Source organism: Mustelus asterias, unplaced genomic scaffold (genome assembly GCF_964213995.1).
Source record: "Mustelus asterias unplaced genomic scaffold, sMusAst1.hap1.1 HAP1_SCAFFOLD_310, whole genome shotgun sequence".
Taxonomy (NCBI): domain Eukaryota; kingdom Metazoa; phylum Chordata; class Chondrichthyes; order Carcharhiniformes; family Triakidae; genus Mustelus; species Mustelus asterias.
This window is the reverse complement of record NW_027590274.1, coordinates 86,314-96,441: the sequence shown is the minus strand read 5'-3', so window position 1 is coordinate 96,441 and position 10,128 is coordinate 86,314. Positions and strand designations below refer to the sequence as shown.

The window sequence follows — 10,128 nt, the reverse complement described above, 5'->3', positions numbered from 1 at the left end:
TTCTGGTACCGTCAGTATCCCAGCGGGACCATGGAGTTCCTGCTGACGAGACATAGAGTTAGCGAGAACACAGAGAGATTCCCAGAGGACCGTTTTTTAGCGGAGCTCAATTGCACAACCCGCACCGTCCCGCTGAAAGTGTCTAAAACGGAGCTGGCAGACTCTGGCGTGTGTTATTGCGCATTGAGACCCACAGAGAAACAGAACTGGGCTGAACCTGTACAAAAACTGTCAGAGCCTCACAAAATAGCAGAGCGTTAGGCAAACATTGTGACCAGAGTGAGTCTGAACCATAGAAAACCATAGAAAACCACAGAAACTTACAGTTCAGAAACAGGCCTTTTGGCCCTTCTTGTCTGTGCCGAACCATTTTTTGCCTAGTCCCACTGACCTGCACTTGGACCATATCCCTCCACACCCTCTCATCCATGAACCCGTCCAAGTTTTTCTTAAATGTTAAAAGTGACCCCGCATTTACCACTTTATCCGGCAGCTCATTCCACACTCCCACCACTCTCTGCGCGAAGAAGCCCACCCTAATATTCCCTTTAAACTTTTCTCCTTTCACCCTTAACCCATGTCCTCTGGTTGTTTTCTCCCCAGCCTCAGCGGAAAAAGCCTGCTTGCATTCACTCTATCTATACCCACCAAAATCTTATACACCTCTATCAAATCTCCCCTCAATCTTCTACGCTCCAGGGAATAAAGTCCCAACCTATTCAATCTCTCTCTATAACTCAGCTTCTCAAGTCCCGGCAACATCCTTGTGAACCTTCTCTGCACTCTTTCAACCTTATTTACATCCTTCCTGTAACTAGGTGACCAAAACTGTACACAATACTCCAAATTCGGCCTCACCAATGCCTTATATAACCTTACCATAACACTCCAACTTTTATACTCGATACTCCGATTTATAAAGGCCAATGTACCAAAGGCACTCTTTACGACCCTACCCACTTGTGACGTCACTTTTAGGGAATTCTGTACCTGTATTCCCAGATCCCTCTGTTCAACTGCACTCTTCAGAGTCCCGCCATTTACCCTGTACGTTCTACTTTGGCTTGTCTTCCAATGTGCAATATCTCACACTTGTCTGCGTTAAATTCCATTTGCCATTTTTCAGCCCATTTTTCTAGTTGGTCCAAATCCCTCCGCAGGCTTTGAAAACCTTCCTCACTGTCCACTACACCTCCAATCTTTGTATCATCAGCAAATTTGCTGATCCAATTTACCACATTATCATCCAGATCATTCATATAGATGACAAACAACAATGGACCCAACACCGATCCCCGCGGCACACCACTAGTCACAGGCCTCCACTCAGAGAAGCAGTCCTCCACAACCACTCTCTGGCTTCTTCAATTGAGCCAGTGTCTAATCCAATTTACTACCTCCCCATGTATACCTAGCGACTGAACCTTCCTAACGAACCTCCGATGCGGGACCTTGTCAAAGGCCTTGCTGAAATCCAGGTAGACAACATCCACCGCCTTCCCTTCATCCACTTTCCTGGTAACCTCCTCGAAAAACTCTAATAGATTGGTCAAACATGACCTACCACGCACAAAGCCATGTTGACTCTCCCTAATAAGTCCCTGTCTATCCAAATATTTGTAGATCCTATCCCTTATCACACCTTCCAATAACCTGCCCACCACCGATGTCAAACTTCCTGGCCTATAATTTCCAGGATTCCTTTTGGAACCTTTTCTAAACAACGGAACAACATGAGCCACCCTCCAATCATCCGGCACCTCCCCCGTGAATACTGACATTTTAAATATGTCTGCCAGGACCCCTGCAAGTTCAACATTAGCTTCCCTCAAGGTCCGTGGGAATGCCCTGTCTGGTCCTGGGGATTTATCCACTCTGATTTGCCTCAAGACAGCGAGCACCTCTTCCCCTTTAATCTGGAAAGGTTCCATGACCTCCCTACCTGTTTGCCGTATTTCCGTAGACTCCATGCCCGTTTCTTCCGTAAATACGGATGCAAAAGAAAATCATTTAGTCTCTCTCCACTTGTCTGCATGATGCAGGAATCCACCAAAGGCACTTTAGACAGCATCTTCCAAACCCATGACCGCTTCCACCCGGCAGCTCCCGCCACCACCACCCCGCCCCACCCCCCACCCCCCTCCCACCGCCCCCCCACCCCCCCCCCCCCACGCCCTCCCCCCCCCCCTCCAAAGCCACACAGCCAACACCACCCTCAAGTCCCTCAGCATTCTGATTTGGAAATATATCGCCGTTCCTTCACTGTCATTGGGACAAATCCGTGGAATTCCCTCCCTAACAGCACTGTAAGTGTACCTGTACAAATGGATGCAACGTTTCAAGAATGCAGCTCACCACTACTTTCTCAAGGGTAAATACTGATGGGCAGCGCATGCTGATCTAGCCAGCGACACCCACACGAACAAAAAGAAACATCAAGGCAGCTCACTGAACCGATAATCATGGGGCCAGCTGACGAGGTGAATGGAGATAAAATGAACGTCAAGTTACATAGCCAACCCTGTTGATCATATCTTTATTTTCGAGCGATTGTGTTGTGTTGATATATTTCTCACAGTTTGTGCTCAGATTCTCAAACGAAACCCCATGTGAACCAATCCCAAAGTCAGCAATGCAAAGAAAGAAACAAAATCTGCAGCTCATGAAATCTGATAAAATCTTCGTGGGAGAGAGCGGCACAGTGGTTAGTTCTGCTGGCTCACAATACCAGGGACCTGGTTTCGATTCTGGGGTTAGTCACTGTCTATGTGGATGGAGATATACAGCTTCTTCAAGCTGCAGCAGTAGCTCACCTATAGCTCTAGTGACCTAATGCGTAAGGCACTGGCTTCCTAAACCAAGTGAGCGTGTGTTCGCGTCCCTTCTGGGATGCGGCTTATTTTAACACTTAGGTGTCCAACATTGGCAAATGCATTTCTTGCCAACTTATCCTGGCTATTTCTGGGCAGATATGTTTTGGGTGGCACATTGGTTAGCACTGCTGCGTCAAAACGCCAGAGTCCGAGGTCAAATCTGGCATCGGGTCACTGTGTGTGTGGAGTTTGCACATTCTCCCCGTATCTGCATGGGTTTCCTCCGGGTGTTCCGCTTTCCTCCCATTGTTCAAAGATGTGCGGCTAATGTTGATTGGCCGTGTTAAATTGGCCCTCGTGTCAGGGGGAGTAGCAGGGTGAATGCATGGAGTTACAGGAGTGGGGCCTGGATGGGATTGTTGTCCGTACAGACTTGATGGGCCGAATTGGCCTCGTTCTGTACTGCAGGGATTCTATGATTCTAATGGAACCTTATAACATTCTGACCGGATGAAACAGGGTAGATTCAGAAAGAATGTTCTCGTTAGTGGGGAGTCCAGGGCTGGGGATTATAGTTTGAGGATAACGGCTGAGATGATGAGACTTCCTTCAGCCAGAGGGTGGTGAATTTGCAGAGTTCACTCCCACAGAAAGTAGTTGAGGCCAAACACTATGATTTCAAGAGAAGTTTAATATAGCTCTTGGGGCTAAATGGTGGATCAGGGTATTGAATTTGATTATCAGGCATGACAACAATGAATGGGAGATGATGTTCCAATGACCTACTCCTGGTTTCGATGTTTTGATGTAACAGGGATAAGAAGAAACAGTAGGGCTAGTCTCGGATTTCAACTCGGGATCTCGGTGGTTAAGGCATACCAAAATGCGATTCATACCCCTACACCAAGGAGCCTATAAGCAGCCACTGATTGAAAGAAAAGATGCTCTCTTGGTCAGTCAAAACCGATCAGATAACTGCAGCGAAGGCGGAAGATGCTGCAGAAACTTAGGAATTCAGGCAGAATTTGTGGACAGGGAAACAACGCTCATCTTTTCCGTCCATGGCCTTTCATTACAACAGGAAAAGGTGAAAAATGTGGGAATTTGAAACGACTGAAACTCAGGAGGGAGGAAATTTAACAACAGGAATAGGCTGGAAGTCAGGAGAAATGAAACGATTTGATTTGGTTTTACTTATTATTGTCACATGTATTAGTATACAGTGAAAAGCATTTTTTCTTGCGCGCTATACAGACAACGTGTACTGTTCATAGAGAAGGAAACGGGACAGTGCAGAATGTGGTATTACAGTCACTGTCAGGGTCTAGAGAAAGATCAACTTAATGCAAGGTAATGTCCATTCAAAAGTATGATGGCTGCAGGGAAGAAGCTGTTCTTCAGTCGGCTAGCACGTGACCTCAGACTTCTGTATCTTTCTCTCGAAGGAGGAAGATGGAAGAGAGAATGTCCGGGGTGCGTGGGGTCCTTAACTATGCTGGCTGCTTTGCCGAGGCAGCAGGAAGCGTAGACAGAATCACTGGATGGGAGGCTGGTTTGAGTGATGGATTGGGCTACATTCACGACCCTTTGTAGTTTATTGCGGTCTTGGGCAGAGCAGGAGCCATACCAAGCTGTGATACAACTAGAAATAATGTTTTCTATGGTGCACCTGCAAACCTTGCTGACAGTCGTTGCTGACATGCCAAATTTCCTAAGTCTTCTAAGAAAGTAGAGGCGTTGATGGGCTTTCTTCACTATAGTGACGGCATGGGAGGCCAGGACAGGTTGTTGGTGCTCTGGAGACCTAAAAACCTGAAGCTCTCGACCCTTTCCACTTCGTTCCCTTTGATGGAGACAGGGGCATGTTCTCCTCTACGCTTTCTGAAGTCAATGACAATCTCCGTTTTATTGACATTGAGGGAGAGATGACAGAAATGAGAAATGAGAAAATACTTTGCGGATCACGGCCTCAGGGTGAAGTACGCACTAAATCAGAAAATGAGTACACCACAGAATGAGGCCATGCGAAGGAATGGCAATATAATTCCAAGTCAGGATGGTGAGTGACTTGGAGGAGAACTTGCAGGTGGTGATGTTCCCATGTGTCTACTACCCTTTTCCTTCTGGATGGAAGTGGTCATGGATTTCGAAGGTGCTGTCTAAGGATCTTTGGTGAATTTCTACTGTGTGTCTTTTAGATGCACATCGCTGCTACTGAGCATCGGCTGTGGTGGGATTGAATGCTTGTGGATGTGGTGCCAGTCAAGCGGGCTGCTTTGTCCTGGATAATGTCAATCTTCTTGTGTGTTGTTGGAGCTGCACCCATCCAGGCGAGGTGGGAATATTCCATCACGCTCCTGACCTGTGCCTTGTAGATGGTGGACAGACTCTGGGGAGTCAGGAGGTGAGTTATTCGCCGCAGTATTCCTGGCCTCTGACCTGCTCTTGTAGCCATTGTGTTTATGTGCCGAGTCCAATTGAGTATCTGGTCAATGGTAACCGTATGGATGTTAACCTTGGGGGATTCAGTGATGGAAAAACTATTGACTGTCAAGAGGTGGTGGTTAGATTTTCTCTTATTGGTGATGGACATTGTCTGGCATTTGTGTGGCGCGAATGTTACTTGCCACTTGTCAGCCCAAAGTCTAATATAATGCAGCACACTGCGGTCTTTCAAAATCTGAAATAAAAACAGAAAATACTGGGTTATGTCAGTATTTCTGGAAGTACCTGTGGAGCGAGAATCAGAACTAACGCTTCCCGTCCAGCTGTCACGTGGCAGGCGCAGACATGATGGGTGTCCGCGCCTGCCATGTGGGTGTCCCAGTGGGCTCTATCCGTGCTGTAAAATTCTGTGCCTTTATTACTCTTTTTCGGAGCCAGTCAGCAGAAAGCCATCCCGCCGTTTGCACCTGAAATAAATCAAAATATCTCCTTTCGAACACAATATTTCGGTCAAAACGGGGCTCGTCCGGGATTTGAACCCGGGACCTCTCGCATGCTAATGGGGCGAGGTACCCTAAGCGAGAATCATACCCCTAGACCAACGAGCCTGCACGTTAGTAGCTAGCAAAATAAAAATTGTTTAACTTTCTACAAAGCAGTTCTGACACCTCGAGTGAAAGCCGAAATTGATTAAATAACTTACCGCATCAGCATTTGTGGACTTTAAGTTCCAGCAAAATATCCGTCCAATATTGTTACTTCGACTGTTTGCAACTGGGGGTTTTTGTTTATAAAGTACACATGTTACAGTCAATAATTTTAACCAGCAACTTCAACATGTGACAACTCTGAGTCTGCCTTTGAAACTTGATCACTTTTGAAAGGTGTGGTCTGTCTGATGACATGGTTCACCTGGGAGATCTGTGGGTTTGTGTGAAAGGATCGGGGAGCGATTGGACTTGATGTGATAGTAATATGAGTAAAAACATGTCAAACTTCCCAACAGTGACAATCAGTAACCTCAGTGAGGGAAAACAATTAGACGGGACTGTATTGTCAGGTTCACTATGAGTAAATTTTCGCTGATTTTTAACCCCATGTGTTGTCCTGACAATGAATCATTGATTATCGACCTGTGCCAGATTTTGTATGAGGCCCGCGGGAGCCTCATTCACTGTGGCTCTCAGTGCACAGTAATTCTCGGTGTTGTCTGTCACCTTCAAATCTTTCATGGGCAAGTGAAAAGTGCTTTGTTTCAGGTTGAGATTCCCGCTGCAATGTAAAAAACCTTGAGACCCGTACATTCGCGGCTCTGAGCAGTCAATGAGGAGCTCGGTGTGTATACTGGCGATACCAGAACAGTAATGTTGTACAGTTAAACTCTGTCCCGAGTAACTGCAGGGTATTGCTGAATCTTCACCCTCTGCTGCTTCAACACCTGGTCCTGACTGGGACACTGAGTCACCGTTACTCATGTCTGAAAATAGATAACAGACACGCAGTGGGTTAGAAGGAGTAACAACAATGGAATAATCCCCTCCAGATGGAAATGGGGAATGAATGTGGTGACTGGCAGATTTCACGCAGAAGTTCAAAATGACAGACCTGTAATCAGGACAATAACCAGAGTGAGACAGAGTTTCACCCCCATGGTTCGAGTCTGAACAGCAGAAACAGAGAGACTGATCACTGTCTGAATCTGATCTGCAATTGGAGATGTTGAAACAGTCAGGGGGATGTTATGAGGTCCAAAGTGACTCCATCTCTCCGCCCATCTTTACATCTTCAAACAGACGCTTCCTTTAGAAAGGGATTGTGATCTTTCATAAGTGATCAGAGAGTACTCTCCCGTGGACAGCACAGCCGCATATTGGAAACAGGGACACACGCGGCAACCTGAAAAGACTGACACTTATAGAGAACATTGAATCATAGAACCCCTACAGTACAGAAGGAGGCCATTCGGCCCAGCGAATCTGTACCGACCACAATTCCACCGAGGCCCTATTCCCGTAACCGCACACATAATCTCCCTGACACTAGGGGTCAATTTATCATGGCCAATCCACCTAATCCGCACATCTTTGGTCTGTTGGAGGAAACCACAGCACCCGAGGAAACCCAGCAGACATGCGGAGAACAGATAGACACACGGTCACGTGGAAAGACCAACACGAATAAGGATATATAACCATATAGATATATGCCCAGACAGTGACATCAATTCTAACGTCCCTCGTTATAAATCCAGAATTATTCTGCAGATTTCTGACACCTATTAGTTTGCGTTGCTAACCATGATAATGCATGAATACTTCCACCTCCGTGTTCACTGGAAGTCTCGGATACTGCACAGAATCAACACAGAGACCAGTAAACTAAGTGATAGATTCCCAAACCGATCGACTCAAACATAGTCATAGAGTCAAAGAACAAAGAACAATACAGCACAGGAACAGGCCCTTCGGCCCTCCAAGCCCGCGCCGCTCCCTGGTCCCAACTAGACCATTCTTTTGTATCCCTCCATTCCCACTCCGTTCATGTGGCTATCTAGATAAGTCTTAAACGTTCCCACCGCCTCCACCACCTTGCCCGGCAGCGCATTCCAGGCCCCCACCACCCTCTGTGTAAAATACCTCCTTCTGATATCCGTATTAAACCTCCCCCCCCCCCCCCCCACCCCTCATCTTGAACCTATGACCCCTCATGAACGTCACCACCGACCTGGGAAAAAGCTTCTCACCGTTCACTCTATCTATGCCTTTCATAATTTTATACACCTCTCTTAGGTCACCCCTCATCCTCCGTCTTTCCAGTGAGAACAACCCCAGTTTACCCAATCTCTCCTCATAACTAAGCCCTTCCATACCAGGCAACATCCTGGTAAACCTCCTCTGCACTCTCTCTAAAATCTCTGGAGGTTTTCAGCATGGAAACAGGCCCTTCGGCCCAACTTGTCCATGCCGCCCGTTTTTGTTTAAACCCCTCAGCTAATCTCAATTGCCCGCATTTGGCCCATATCCCTCTATACCCATCGTACCCATATACTATCTAAATGCTTTTTAAAAGATAAACTTGTAACGGCTTCTACTAATACCTCTGGCAGCTTGTTCCACGAGACACACGGACAATCACTAAGAAAGATAACCAAGCAGATTGGCACAGCCATTGACACACAAAAGAGACATGAACTCATTGGCAACGTAAAAAGCGTGCTAGCTCCAGAGTAAACTTCCTGAACTGGAATTCCCTGGTGTGGTGTAAGTGCGGCAATATCGTGTTAGATACTCATTACGATGGAACACAACATTTTAACAACAGGAGCAGCCAGAAATCTATTTCTCATCAATGGTGATCATTGATTGACAAATCGACGTGGACCCTTTTGCAGAATAAGCAATAATGGATATATTTATTTTTACGCCAAACATATTCTGGATGTGTCCGTGTGCAAAACATATTTACTCGTGTCACAACCAGGCTTACATTAATACTGCAATTAATAATTCAAGTTACTGTGAAAATCCTCTCGTCGCCACATTCCGCCGCCTATTCGTGTACACTAAGGAGGAATTTCAATTGAACCCGGGTCCCTAGCGTTGTGAAACAGCAGTGCTAACCACTGTGCCACTGTGTTGGCCTATGTGAAGTCCGTGTGAATAAGACAGATTCTCCATCCATTCTCGAGGTTTTCGGATTGGATGTTCAGGACACAGGAGGACAGCACAAGAAGACTGCTTCAGGTGTAGGTGATTTATTCTCGTCTGTTATATTCCACACTCTGTGGAAGGTTGTGGAGTAAATGTAGTTATATTAGGTATAATTCAGAAATAATGAGGAGATGCTTCATCAGATTTAAATTCGTTTTGTAAAATCGATATAAAATCAATTGCAAAAATAAATATATGTTTACGTTGAAAACTATATCAGGAAGCTAAATCCAATACTTGCTGCCATTGGGTAAGGGAAAGGTTGTTATAGCAAATTGTCCATGGATTCCGCAGAAACTCCTTCTTCAAATTGGGATTTTTCAATGACTTAAAAGGGAGAAACATCAACTTCATGGAATGAGAGGAGGAAATTGAAATTGGAACAAAGAACAGTTCAGGACAGGAACAGGCCCATCGGCCCATCAATCCCGCAACGACATCTTAATTATTTAGCTCCTCATAAAATAATTCGCAAATATCTGATGGATTGATGAGCCTCTCATCGATCTGTGACATTGTTAACCATTTTCAATCATTCTTAGATTAATGTGTCTCCAGCATTCCCAACGAATATTGCAACATATCAACTCAGCCCCATTGGGCTACGGAGCAGCCAACAGTTTCTGTGGTGTCGTGCTGGTTGCATTTGCTTCACGCACGCAAGGGCCCACGTTCGAAATCGAGCAGAAGCATTAATGAAATTTGTTCATTAAGGTTGAGGGAAGTCTGTATAATTTCAGATTGTAGCTGAACATTATCCGAAACTCGATGTTACAGCCATGTTATATTTGCGCTCACCTCTGCCTCAAAAGCTTTCAGCAAAATCAGAAACCTTGTATTTTCATGACGCAATGAGAGGAAATGTTCCTATTTTAAAACCGTGCACATATTAGCAATATTTTCAGTCCACGCCAGAATTTAATAGGTTTATAGATGCAGACTAACATACTTCATCATCAACTGAAACATGTCTAATAGTATTGGGCGCTCAAAAATACAGATACAAGTGATACTGTAACTGAAGTAGAGAAAATGGAGAACATTTCCCCGAAGCATCTTTTTAAAATTTTTCTTCATACTAACGAAATAGGGAAAACCTCTCAGACAGAAGAGGAAATCAAGAAACAAAGCGGACCTTCTGGATCTCCTATAGATGAACG

At 45.5% G+C, this 10,128-nt stretch overlaps 1 non-coding gene across 1 annotated transcript; it reads right to left on the bottom strand.

Annotated features, from left to right (window-relative positions):
- Positions 1-5,776: 5,776 nt before the first annotated feature.
- trnap-agg (transfer RNA proline (anticodon AGG)) lies at positions 5,777-5,866 on the bottom strand. Its single transcript is given in 2 exon segments — positions 5,777-5,812; positions 5,831-5,866. It is a non-coding gene; the product is annotated as a tRNA-Pro (tRNA).
- Positions 5,867-10,128: the final 4,262 nt, after the last annotated feature.